The sequence below is a fragment of the Euprymna scolopes genome, chromosome 41 (genome assembly GCF_053919585.1).
Source record: "Euprymna scolopes isolate OS-2025 chromosome 41, ASM5391958v1, whole genome shotgun sequence".
In the NCBI taxonomy this organism is placed as follows: Eukaryota; Metazoa; Mollusca; class Cephalopoda; order Sepiida; family Sepiolidae; genus Euprymna; species Euprymna scolopes.
In genome coordinates this window covers 35,213,814-35,227,136 of record NC_136522.1, presented here as the reverse complement: position 1 = coordinate 35,227,136, position 13,323 = coordinate 35,213,814, and the positions used below count along the sequence as shown (strand labels likewise).

General features: G+C 31.7%; 1 long non-coding RNA gene across 1 annotated transcript in view; it reads left to right on the top strand.

The window, feature by feature from the left end:
* Window positions 1-8,453: 8,453 nt before the first annotated feature.
* LOC145266470 (uncharacterized) overlaps window positions 8,454-13,323 on the top strand; it is a 13,561-nt gene continuing 8,691 nt past the window's right edge. Inside the window, exon 1 of the long non-coding RNA XR_013864721.1 lies at window positions 8,454-8,616. This is a non-coding gene — a long non-coding RNA (uncharacterized LOC145266470). The remainder of the gene's footprint in view (window positions 8,617-13,323) is intronic.

The window sequence follows — 13,323 nt, the reverse complement described above, 5'->3', positions numbered from 1 at the left end:
GTCAAATACAGTTCCATTGGGGTATATCAATTTTGACTTGTTTTGGCCAAACTTTATATTCGCGCCTTGTTTAATTGCAGCCTGCACAGAAAATATGTCTTGCTTTAATGTAGGTATGAACAGAGCATTTTTTAGAATACAGTTACAGATTTCGCCTTTATTATTTTTTGGGATATTTTAGCATCGCCTCTTTTCAAGACTATATCATTTATTTGACTACCGTCGGCAAGTTCGACAAAATGACTTTGAGGATTAAAGTTTGAATCAAAATTAATAAAATCAGATTCCCTGGTGATAACGTGTGCTGTAGCACCACAGTTTACAAGGAGATTTTTACCGTTCGTGGTATTGTCAAAGTTACATGTGAATAGAAATGTATGTTCTTCCTCAAAGTTCTCAACGTTTTTTATGAAGTCCATTTTAGAGCGTTTATATCAACATTGGAAACTTTTGTGGTTGGGTCGTCCACAATTATAGCAGATAATTTTATTCTTTTTCTTGGGAAAATTACTTTTGGGAAACACGTTGCGATGAGGTGCGTAATTTGGTGGTGTCTGTTTTCTAGAATCATTTTTGAACTTCATAATATTGCTGGAGTTCTTATTGTCCATGAGCATTCGATTCGTCTCTTCGTAACTGTGCAATGCAACTTTAAATTCACTGAAATTTGTGGGTTTGTCTTTTTGCGTTATAACAATTGTAAATGGTTTAAAATCGGCTGGAAGTCCCTTGAGGGTCATTGATATCAACAAGCTATCGCTTATTTCACCTGAGAGTTTTAAGGCATTGGCGGTTGTTTCTGCCCTTATAACGTAGTCTGTAATAGTTTCATCCTCGTGACGTTTCAGAGACGTTAGTTCTGTATATAGTGATATAATTTTCGGTTTCTCTTTTGATAAATAATGTTATCTTAATATGTTCAATGCTTTCCGTCTGTCATCCAAGGCGTCTCTTATAATCAGAGCAGACTTCTATCGTCTAAGCATGGAATCAGTTCTGCAAAAACAGTCCGTTCTTTCAGAGAAATTCGGGGTCGTTAAGATTCTCTGTTGAAGATTGTATCACTTTGTGTAGTTTTCGAATCCTTAGAAGCCCCAGAAATTTTACCTGACACAATTCGAATTTAGATTCCGATCCGTCAAAGAAAAGACGATGGCTGGGTGCATAACCTGTTAAATGTTGAGACATTATGTTGAACAGAGTTCAGTCTCGACACTCAGTGTGAAGTAATTTCCAGTAACAAAAATGGCGGCTAAGAATCAAATGCGGTTCGTGACATAGCCAACGGCGAACTGATTGAATCCAAAATTCGACAATTTTTATAGTAACTTTGGAACATTTTCATTGGTTGATTACATATACCATCCCTATTTAAGTTAAAACATACTTAACAAAGTATTATTATGTACGTCTATATCAAAAACACTTGTAAACGTTTTTTTTTCATTTTTAAATTTTTTATTTCCATACTTTGTGGACCAGGCGCGAACGCAGACCCCACAATTTTTATGAACCACCATTCTGCAGGATCAAACATACTCATTCCTGTGTCTCGGTACATCTTTTATCATTATATGTAATCAGTTTTTTAAAATAGTCTACCATATAGGAGCCTATTCGTGACCAGACACACACACACACACACACACACACACACACACACACACACGCACACACACACACACACACACGCGCGCGCACACACACATTCAGCTTTATATTATAGATATACAGTTAAAGCCGAAATTATTGCCACCCTTTCAATTTTTAAGTTTTTTGGAGAAAAAAACATTATTTCACTAATTATTTTTATTAAACTGTTGATGAACATTTATACTGACCATCTACAAATCTCCTGAAACACTTTTAGTTTATTATAAAATATCCAAAATAAATATTCTTAATGATAACAAAAAACAGACGAATTCAAATTTATTGGTACCAATGATTTTTATCATAGAATTCACGATATTTTATGCAAAATAATACTTGTTTATTATGATTTGGGTATTGCATCATCTTCTAGAACGTTCCAAAGTCTTCTATAAATACCGTGCATTAGTCAATCCTTCACTTTATCAATAACACCAGACTGCAAAGATGGCTAAAATTAAGGAACACAGTTTCAATGTTAGACAGAAAATAGTGGATGCACACATGAAAGGTAATGGATACAAATCAATTTCTAAGCGTTTTGAAGTTTCTGTGTCAACAGTGAGAAACATTATCAAGAAGTATGGTGCTTTTAATACGATTCAAAACTTGACGGATCGAGGCCGTAAAAAGAAACTTTCTCCCAGAACTGTACACAAGTCATTTGAGAAGTGGAAAAGGGCGTGATAAACTATGTGTAAGAAAGTAGTCCAACAATTGAGCGGTCAAGGTATTGAAATTTCTGTTTCAACATTGAGGAGGGCACTGAAGTCACACGGGATTCAGGGGTACCGACCAAGGAAGGCTCCTCTCCTCTCCAAGAAACATGTTAAAGCCCACTTTGAGTTTGCACAGAAGTTTATTGACAAGAATTCAACTTTTTGGGGTTCAGTTTTATGGTCAGATGACACTAAAATTGAACTTTTTGGCAGCAGAGATGTGTCGTTTGTGTGGCGGAAGAAAGGAGAAGCCTTTAACCCAAAGAATACAGTCCCTACGGTGAGGTATGGTTTGGGGTTGCTTTTCGGCCAATGGCACTGGAAAACTTGTCACTGTGGATGGCATCATGAGGTAAGATCAATACATTAAAATATTGACAAAAATCTGAAACCTTCTGCAGAGGCCCTTAGTCTTGGAACCAACTTGGTCTTCCAAAAGGATAATGATCCAAAACATATGACGAAATCGGTGAAAAAATGGCTTTTGGATAATGAAATAAACGTCCTGAAGTGACCAAGTCAAAGTCCGGACTTGAATCCAATGGAAAACCCGCGGGCTGTGGTGAAGGCGAACGTGAAAAGAAGAAAACCCAGGAACCTGAGGGAATTAGAATATATCGCCAAGGAAAGAATGGTTTAATATTCCTGTTGATGTATGTAGGAATTTAGTAATATCGTATAGAAAACGTCTGGAAGCTGTTATTAAAAACAAAGGCTTTGCAAGTGCTATTGATAAAGGGTGCCAATAAATTTGAATTCGTCTGTTTTTTTTTATCATTAATAATATTTATTTTGGATATTTTATAATAAACTAAAAGTGTTTCAGGAGATTTGTAGATGTGGATATAAATGTTCATCAACAGTTTAATAAAAATAATTAGTGAAATAATGTTTTTTTCTCCAAAAAACTTAAAAATTGAAAGGGTGGCAATAATTTCGGCTTTAACTAAGTTCCCAGCATCGGTTATGGTCTTTGGTGTGGTTTCAAATGAGGACCACATCATGCCACCTCACATCTTCGAAGTCGGCTTGAAACCCAACACCAAAGTGTACCTGGATGTGCTGAAGAGTGTGGTGATCTCCTTGTTCAATCAGGTGGCTGCTGGCAAACTCTGGCAGAACTCGGCACAGGCCCACAAGTCCAAAGACACCCAGGCTTTAGAAGGAGTGCTACGACTTTGTACCGTCTAACACTCCCCCTCCACCTCCCCCGACCTGAATCTGCCATCGAGAATATCACAAACATGACCTCCTACAACATCAAAGCCAGCTTGATCACCGACTATTCGCCAATCTCCCACCGGCGCTTGTAGAAAAGGCATGCTTCCAGTTCCCAACCCATATCGAGGCGGTGATTGAGGCTAAAGGCGGCTACATTAATTAGATGTCAGCTCTACTACATAATCAAGTTACCTGAATTTATTTTTTCAAAAGTTTTAAAATAAAGCCATAGTGTTATTTTTAGGGCGACACTTTTATCGTTCCACCATATATATATTTATATATATATATATATATATATATATATATATATATATATATATAGTAAGTTATAAACATATATATGACAATTAAGCCACACATTCTGCGTTTCATTCTCATGAGAATGAAACGCGGAATATTCTGCATAGCTTAATTGCCATATATATTTTCAAAACTTGCTACCTAGCTCTACATGTGTATCGAGCACTGTTGAAATAAATACTAAAAGTTTACGCATAAAATTATATCTTTGTATATTAATTTATATGATTAAATCAAAAAAAAAATATATATATATATATATATATATATATATATATATATATATATATATATATATATAAAGTTCCCTGTGCTAAAATTCTACGCAATCATGCAGAATGTAGAAAACAAATAATGAACGCTTGTTTTTCAAAGGACTATGAAAATTAGTTAACGTCTATGTAGTCGCTCACATATTTATGACTGAGTATATTAAGAAGTTTGTTTTAATAATTTTTAGTAGGCTTTTAATATCAATGCCAAAGCGCAGGAAAAACTCAACTTCATAGGTATATAGATATATATGAAAATATTTATGCAAAATGTAGAACCTATGCTTTAAATATAATGGGCGGAAGTCTCTCGAGAGCTCTTTCAGCTATCATCGCATCAGGAGAAAATCGATAGCGTAAAAATAATAATACTATGTCGAAAGTAAAGAGTTCTGATGGGGAACTATTGAATGTGCCAAAAAATATGGGGAAACTAAAATAAAGTTTATTAACGTTTAAAAAACGATTAAAATATTGGCACAACGAGGAAAAAAAAAAAAAAAACGAGAGAAAAGATTCACAGTTCCCCAAAGAGAAACAAAGCGTTAGATGTTTCTTTCTGACATAGTATTATTATTTTTACGCTATTGATTTTCTCCTGATGAGATGATAGCTGAAAGAGCTCTCGAGAGACTTCCGCCCATTATATTTAAAACTGTATTTAAATTCTGTACCTCTGAACATTTATATATATATATATATATGCTCACGAGTGTGTGTGTGTGTGTGTGTGTGTGTATATATATATATATATATATATATATATATATATATATACACACACACACACACACACTCGTGAGCAAAAAAAAGGCCAAACAAATTTTATATATTTTATCGCACTAAAAGCTATATTGAATAAAGAACAATTGAACAAGGAAACATAAAGGAAACTAATAACACAGAACAAGACATTCACTTTAAGAAATACTTAGGATGGAATCGCATTCCCTTTTGATTTCTTTAAAAGATCAATCCTTTTAGATATGTTCTCAACCAAAGTGGAACACTGTGAAGAGGAGATGCTATTCCATTCGCTTTGCACAGCTTTCCACAGTTTGTCATTGTTCGAAAATGTTCTTCCATCCAATGCACGAGATATTATGGACCAAATATTCTTGATTGGGTTTAAATTGGGGCTTTGACCTGGCCAAAATATCACTTATTATGAGAAAAACATTTTTGTGACTTTAGCAATGTGTGCAGTTAAATCATGTTGAAAAATAATGTTCTGAGATATTCCCAACTTCTGGATACTTGGTAACAGTCCTGTTTCTAATATTTGAATGTATTCCTTTGCATTGATTGACTTCACATCTAATAAGTTCCCTAACTCCTGCTGCAGTAAAAGTTCCCCATACCATTATCCTTTCATTACAGTGTTTAACTGTTGTTTTTATCTCGTTATGGTGAAAATCTTTCTTCAGTTCTTTGATTGCACCGTTTGAGAGCATCGAAAGCATCAATAACAAGACAAAATCATTTGACCAGAAAACATTCCTGAACTAGTCTGTATCTTTCTTGCCATAATACAAGAAAAATCTCTTTCTTCTTAGATAAAAATGGCTTCTTTGCACACCTTTTAGAAGAAAATCCCATTGTTTTCATTCGTCTAGATATTGTATATCTAGAAAGAGAATTTCCAGCCCCTGTTTTGAATTCTTTGCTATGGTCAACATAAGTTTTCTTTTAATCCTTCAAAACAGTTAATTTAAGACTGTGGTCGTCCTTCAAAGTGAATGCTCTAGGGCGACCAAATCCAGATTTCCCTTTTACCAAGCATTCGACTTCGAACCTTTGACCAATTCGCTTCACTACAGAAAGAAATGTTTTCACCTTTTCTTTTCTTAAAATATAAAAAATTTGCTTGTAAGTCATTTTAGACTGTTTTAATCCTACAATTCGGTTTTTATATCCTCACCAAGATGCGGTCTTACCATTTTTAGGATTAATGTTTTCATTTATTATTATATGCTATAATAATAATAATAATCTGCAAAATATCAATTTTCAGTTAAAATTAACAAAAAGTCATGGGAAAATATTGAAAAATCGATTTCTTCCTTCTTTCACTCTTGACCCATTTTTTTTTTTTTTGCTCATGAGTGCATATATATATATATATATATATATATATATATATATTTCACCACTTTAAGCGATATATATATATATATATATATATATATATATATATATATATATAAATACGAAAATACAGTCAATGTATAACAGTTATTTTTAGAAGGGTAGTTTCTTTTGTTCATCATTCATGTCTGTGTATGTTTCCATAAGTTTATCACAAGGAAAATTCTCATGGAATTAAAGAATCCCAATGTTGTAATCATAAACTATAATCATAAATCGTAATCACAAACCATAATCATAAACCATAATCACATACTATAATCATACACCATAATTGTTATAATGTAGACCGTGTATAACATTTGTATTTGAAAGAGTGTAATACCAAGAAAGATACAAAAGGAGTAGTTATCGAATTAAAAGTTCTTTTAAAACTGAAGTCAACAAAGAATGGGTATTTCTACGATGAAACTACGTTACGTTTGGATTTCTATCCTTCCGTTACTCATTTCTTTAATAGTTTTGTTGTTATAATTATAATTTTTTAATTATGATTTTTTAATTATAATTGTTTAACTCTAATGTTTAATCATTAATCATTACACTTTTCATTTTTACAATGTATATTTCAAATTACAAATTACATATACTAGATTTTCGAGTTTATTTATTTTACTACTGTTTTTATCGCTATTTTCTTCAGTTTTAAATCATTATTTTTTATTTTTTACCATACGTAAATAATAAAATTATAAATACTTAATTTGAATGTTTTTTCTTAGAAACTAAATTATACAAATAAATAAGTGAAAAAATAGTATTATAAATAAATGGATAAATAAATAGATAAAATAAATGAATAAATAAAAAATAAACAAATACGTAAATGAGTAAACAAACAAATAAACAAATATATAAATAAAAAATAAATAAATGTTTATTTCAAAAATAAATCAATTAATAAACAAATAAATAAACAAATAAATAAACAAATAAATGTATTACTCTTTCCTGATCCTGTATTGTCTGAAAAATCGATTGCATTGTCTGCCTACTTGATCTATTGTTGACCTATTTCCTCCTTTCCTGTGCGTTTAAAATTCTAAACCTATCGTTTCTTCCACTCCCCTTTTCCTAATGTCTTTCCCTCCTCGTCCGTCTCTCCGCTAAACGCTGCTTTTATGTTTCTTTTATTTTGTTCGTATTATCTTATATTTTTCCTTTTCACCACTTTAAGCGATATTATTGAACTTTTGATACCACACAAGGACTTCTGTGACATTTTCTGCAATTTTTCATTAAGGACTTGACTTTTGTAAAAGCAACATCGCCTGATGAAATCTTTCGTTATTTATAATTAGTTGAGTGAAACATGAATGCGTAACGATGCCTAAATTTTTATGTAAAAATAAATAAAAAGTATATCTTGCTAGAGTTTGAGCACTCGTTAAATTCATTGGATATTTTTACCTCTGAATAACATTAACATGGAATTATATATATATATATATATATATATATATATATATATATATATATATATATTTAATTCCAGATTAATGTATAGTGTGTGTGTGTGTGTGCGTGTGTGTGTGTATGTGTGTGTGTGAAGAGAGAGAAGGTAAGATAAAAAAAAACATATCAATAAATATTGAGTTATAAGGAAAACCTCATCAAGACGTCAATTATATATAATAATTAATCTTACAACAAAATCTATGGACACAACTGATTATTTTTTCACTTCCGGTAAAAGATTAAAGAAAAAATGTATTTTCTTGGGAGTGGAAGGAAAAAGTAGGACATTTTTTTATTATTATTTATTTCTCCTATTTCTTATTTGTTGAAATTTTATCATTTTAATTTTATTAGAAATATGCACCGTTGTATATAATACATGTATATAAACTGTATATATATATATATATATATATATATATATATATATATATATATATATAAAGTTTTTCATGACACCAATATAATTACATGTGATCATTTCTCCGCCCCTCTTCCGCCTTTAGCTTTTCCTTTCTTCGATTTTCCATTTACTTCCCTCTTTTTTTAACCATTTCTCTCCGCTTTCAATCCTCCTCCTCCTTCACCTCCGGCTTTATCGTTAAATGTACCTCCCCTTCAGTACTTCACGCCTCCTTCATGCATCTATGCATAAAAGTGTACATATGTAGATATATGTACACGCATACAAATAATATCTGCAGGTATATAAAATATATAAAGCTGCATAATCTTCCTAAACTGCCATCAGTTAACGTTGTTCAAACATCGGACACCAATTGCCGACTTGCCTTTTGGACAAACCACAATTCAACGGTCCTTTATTTCCAATATCCGAAAAGGTAAGAACATTAACACTATCTACTCTTAATCATGCATATGTGAGTAAGAAAGAAACCATAATATGTGAAATGTATTTGAATCGCTGTTAAATTTCCATTCACATATCCAGGCAACCAGAGGAAACAAAATGAAATTTAAGACTAAACACAGAAAACTGGTCTTTACTTTGATATGGTTAGGGGTTTGAAAACATTGCATAAGTTTTTTTCTGGCCTGCGAAGAAAATCCCGTTTTGAGATGAGACGTTTTTAATTGAACATGTCATTTCTACGAAACGAAAAGGTAAGGATTTTTAAGGGCATCTGAAATGAACGTTGTAAAAAGTTGAAAATGTCCAGTTTTTTTTTATCATGCAAATGTCAGATTCATCCAATATTTATCAAAAATACATTTTGGATAAATATTTGATGTTCAAAGTATAAAAATATAAAATTTATAACAAAATTTTTAATATATTTTCCATAATTTTTATTTGTTGAATATGAAAAATTCTTTTTTTATTGTCGAGAAACACATTTTTATACACGCATCCAAATGTAACCGCCACGCCTTAATTGTGTGATAGTAACAATGTCATACATCATATTTTTGCGTGTGCATATATATATGTGTGTGTGTGTGTGTGTGTGTGTGTTGTTAATAATATTCCTGTTAAAATTTAAAATTCTGACAGTGTCAAAGTTTGTCAGTTAAATATTTTTTTAATAAATGAAATTAACCTTTTAAGTTCTTTATTTTTCCATACTAACTGAACACAAAGTTTAGTTTAATGAAGATTTCTAGAAAAATATATTCATTACGGAAAAATATATTCATTGCGTGGAAGTTCTTGGCGCCTTTTACATCAATTCGAATAATTTATGGTAAAAAATCGATTTGAAATAATGTCTGTGAGGAACCAAACTATTTTTAAGAAATTGTCTCGTTTTTCTATGAAATAATTTTTATTCTTTAAATAAAACGAATATGTTTCTTTGTGTAAAATTTATCCATTTAATATTTTTTTAAAACAAGAAATATTCTGTGTCTCATTATTGACAAAATGTCGGCTAAATATTCTTGAAATCAACGAAACGAACGTTGCAAAGGGTTTATTTAAAATGTTACTGTTTTAGCAAACGGCATTTTCATTTGAAAATAGGTCAATTCAGATTGTTTATTTTAGCAACATCAAATTCATTTCTAATCTCATTTTTAAAAGCATATGTATTTTTAATTTATTCACGAATGATTTGCTTTTGTCTAATAATATCTTAGAAAAGGTTCCTACGTGAATATTTCATTTTGGTTTTGCTGAGTGGAAAGAAATGAAAGAAAATGCTTGATTATTGTAGAAGAGCGTAATATTTAATTATTAATGATTTTATAGAAATTGTTATGACGTTACTAAACTTCTGTAGAATATTTTATTATATACTAGTAGATGTACCCGGCGTTGTCCGGTATTAAATGTAAGGTTAAATTCTTTTTTAAAAAATTAAGTAAAAAAACGGAAAGTAACTGAGACATGGGCTTAGGAGTATTATGTTTTTTCTAAACAGTTCACTTCTTGTAAGTAAAAAAAATGCTCGAGCTGAGATCGAAACCAAAACCTAAATACAGTGGGTCAAAGACGATAACATTAGGCAAGCTTACTATGCCCTTTAAAAAGTTTTTCAAACCTTCTTATTCTTAACAAAAAGAAGCTGCGATGTGAACGAGTCGTGCATGAGCAATCGTAAAACAGTTGAAAAACCTATAAAAATCCGATGTCCCCGCCCCAAGTACTAATTTTTTCAATTTTGACACTAGTAGCCTTTTTATCCGAATGAAAATCGATTAAAATGTTTTACACGTCTGAATACCTTATATACCAAATTTCAAGTCTGTAGATAAAAAATTTGTTGAGTATATAGGTTGAGAATTGTCCTCACACACATTCACAATTTTATAGATGCATAGATGTATATCTTTGCTATTTGCTGACTCACTCTTTTTAATCACTTAAAATGGTTTCATCTATAAAAGTCGCGTTGCTTTCTTATGATGAGGTAAGAACACATGTTAATTTCTGTTTGCATTAAACTAGATTCAACGAAATAGAGTGAACATTACTCACAATTAACAGGTAAGTTTGAAAATCTTTGTAATAAATTACTTTGTGCTTCCTTTTTAAAATTGAATATGTTTTAAACTCTTTTTCAAAGTGTTTTTCAACATGTTTTATTAACCATAATTCGTTACAGATGTTTGTTCGAACATCAAAATGTTCGACAACCGAAACGATATTTTTTGTTAAATTAACTGAAATAGAATTGTTTCCAGAATTTAAAAGTTCCTTTTTATCTGTAAACTTTGAGGATTTTATACATTTAATCGCATAGAAAATCACCAATAAACATATATTAAGATGATTACAATAATATAATCCATACATGCATTAAGAGAGTAAAACGTATGTAATTCTAATTAAATTGTTTTTATTTCTTATCTTTCAATTTTCATAAAGTAATTTATGACGCAAATGGATGAAGGGATGGATAAAGGGGTTACACTTAGGAAAGAGAATCCGCTTCCATCTAAACAAAAGGCAAATAATAATCTGGGGTTCTCTCTTTGGAAAATTTCTTGGATGATGAAAATTCCTGGACGGAATGTTCTTTATTTTTAAAATATTTATCCAACGAAACTTGTTTTTTTCTGTTGTCTAACACGTTGTGAAAATAGCACGTGACATTGTCATTAAAATGGCACATGACATTGTCATTAAAAATGGCACATGACATTGTCATTTGTCATTAAAATGGCTACATGTCTGCTAGTCATAGCGATATCTGGGTGATATATAACCACTTGTTGCATATTTCTTTCAATACTGTTGTTGGTGTATCCTCCTTCCTTTCCTCTTCCTCAACATCATTATTTTTCATTCATTTTGAATATGAAGTTCTTCTGTTGTCAGCTGAGATACATGCTCTTCCAGTAGTTCCTCAACATTATGCGTGTCCACTTCCAAACCTAGGCTTTTACACAACATCCTCTACAATTGCTTCAGTTTCCACAGAAACATCCTCCTTACTGACATCCACACTATCGGCAAACCCTTCAAATTCACATTCTGAAACACAATCGGACAACAATTTCCTCCAAGCAGAATTCATGATCCTATAAGAAACATCAGACCATGTTTTATGAACAAGAATTATACTGTGAACGATATTAAAATGATTTCTCCAGAAATCACGCAGGTTACGTTAAGCATCTTCTAAACAAAAACTTTGTGTGAAGGTTCTTAAAATTAGTAATAAACTACTGACCCATCGGCTGAATTAAATGTGCGATATTAGAAAGCAAGAACCTCGGTTGAATTAAATGTGCGATATTAGCAAGCAAGAACATAATTTTTCTGAAATCATATTTTCCTGTTAAATCCGCTTCTAAAGATGCAGGCTGGGCAGGAGCATCATTCATTATCAAGAGGCATTGTTTAGGCAATATTTTCTTTTTCCAAATATTTTTCAATAGTAGAAGGAAACACTTGAAAAACTTATTCAGTAAAGAACTGCCTGGTCAACCAAGCTTTAGAGTTTGCTCACCATATAACGGCTAAATTACTTTTGATCAATTTGTGTGACTTGAAAGCCGAGGATTCTCAGAATAATAGGTAAGCAGTGGTTTACCTTACAATCTTCGCTGGCATTTGCACATAACAATAGTGTGTACCTATTTTTCATACGGTTTATGTCCGGAGAGTGATTTCGCTTTTCGTGTAATGAAGGCCCTGTATATATATACTAGCAGGGAAACCCAACGTTGTCCGGGATTGAATGAGGATCAACGAATGTTTTACACTTCCCATACTTTTATTGTCACCGAAATCGGTGACATCAATGGATTCCCTGCTCTAATAATAGTATAGTTGAGAATAACCGCAGTATACCAGGAGGAAACTCTGCATGTCTCCCCACAGTGACTTACTCCACCATAGATTGCAGTCTACATTGCACTGTAGAGAATCTACTGTTGATTTAATTACGTTATATTTCTATAATGACTTCACTTTAAGTTAAATATGCAAATATCATGTATTATGATTAAATTGTGCTCTAAACATATATCGAACGCGCCTCTGCTTTTTTGAAGAAACAACTGTTGATTTATAATTATTTTAACATAATCACTTGAATTAAAGTTAAACGTACAAATGTCAAGTATCGTGGTTCAATTGTGCTCTAAACGAAGATTCATTTCTATAGCGCCCCTGTCTTATAAAAGAATCTACATTTGATTTTATAGGCTGGGCTTTCTGCTTGTGCAATGATAAGCCTTCTTAAATGCACTTGTGATGTTAGGTTGTATAAAAGTGTTAACTTTGGTCAAAATTAGACGGATTTTTTCGAATATCGATTTCCGATACAAAACCTACGTAAGAACACTCCCAGACGCATCAAGTACCTTCATGTGACATCGGTCCGACCGTTCCAGAGTCCATGCATACGAACTTACATACACGCACGCACACATAAAGTTCCTTCCATATAATAGTATTATATATATATATATATATATATATATGTTTTTTATTTTTTATTACCGTTTTATCTGTTTGGTTACATATGTTTCGGATGTTGGACCATGTTTACAATTCAACAGCCTCGTCAGACCTTACAGAAATGGTTGTTAGTATTAGGAAGAAGTGTTTTAGAAGAAATACGAAAAAAAAAGGA